This window comes from Bactrocera latifrons, unplaced genomic scaffold (genome assembly GCF_001853355.1).
Source record: "Bactrocera latifrons isolate USDA-ARS-PBARC rearing strain unplaced genomic scaffold, ASM185335v1 scaffold_68, whole genome shotgun sequence".
Lineage (NCBI taxonomy): Eukaryota > Metazoa > Arthropoda > Insecta > Diptera > Tephritidae > Bactrocera > Bactrocera latifrons.
In genome coordinates, this window is record NW_017537356.1 from 701,061 (window position 1) to 702,433 (window position 1,373).

The window sequence follows — 1,373 nt, forward strand, 5'->3', positions numbered from 1 at the left end:
ATTTTTTATTTTTTTTAATATTTTTTTTAAGCTTTTATTTTATTTGTTTTCCTGTACAAGTTTTTCATTTTATTTTTTTTACGTTCCTACCTCAAATACTCTGCACACTATTAAGATTTTATAGAAAATAGTCATTTGAAACTTGAATTCATTAAAAATAAATACATTGTATACACATACACGTATACAACAACATTAGACATACTTAAAGTCCATGTAAACAGCTTTAAATTTAAATCTACAAAACAAAAACTATTACAACTTTGGAATTTACGGTGTTGGTAAGGTGTTGTTTTGTGGCATGCAGCAACTCATTTCTGCTACAAGCAATATGCACGTGCTTTTGTCACGCAGCGCTACAATTTTGCCGAAACTCTTGTTGATCTCCTGCTGCAGACTGCATTTGCTCGGACCGCCCTAATGCCGGCGCAACCTCAACGCGCTGTCATTTATCCATTTTGCCGTTTTCTATTGCGAAATAACTGTAAATTGTATGTAGTTAGTTGAAGTGACTGTTTAAACGATTGCTTGACTGCCGTCTACATAAGAATTTTGAAACAGCAAACAGTCTTTGAACCATACGCATACATATACAAATAACTATATAAGCTGTGCAGATGAAAGTACTAACAACAACATAACCACATCCAGAAAATGCCGTGCAAGTCACAGTTGAAGTCGTAAAGGTCTAGTTTTACAATTTTTTAAGCGAACACTTTTTGAATTGCATATTTTTTAAGTTCTTTACACAACGACTAAATAACCAGCAATACTAATGAACACGAAAAACAGTATATAAACAAATAATTAATTAAAAAAAGAACTACGCAATCTAATATTTTGCTTGGCATGCTAAATAAGCAATGCCAATCATGTTTTGAAAATAATGTAAAAAGTTTGGCAAAAAAAAAAGTTGTTTTAAAGTATCATATGAACTCAGCCGTTATACATAGAATACCTTGAAATCAAATGTACATGAATGCCAAATGAACTACAAAAATATTTGTGAAAATTAATTGCAAAAGTGAAATAAATAAAAAGCTGAATCAAGTTTTGTTGTTAGCATTTTATAATCACATAATACATATACATACATACTAATATGCATAAGTAAAGTGAAAATATCATTTTACGTTTACAGTAATTGAACTGAAAATTAAGCTAATGATTTCGCAGCAAATTTTTTTTCTTTGATTCGCTTTAAACATTTTGAAGTAGAAATTAGGAGTTCATCTATTTAAGTTGTAAGCAAGTTTTTTTTTTATAAAATTCTGTTGACAATGGTGTAAAACTATTGATTTTTACGTTGATTTACTTCTAATGCCTTCAATTTTTTTTTGTTAAAAAGAAATTTTTTTTATTTTTTTTTTTTT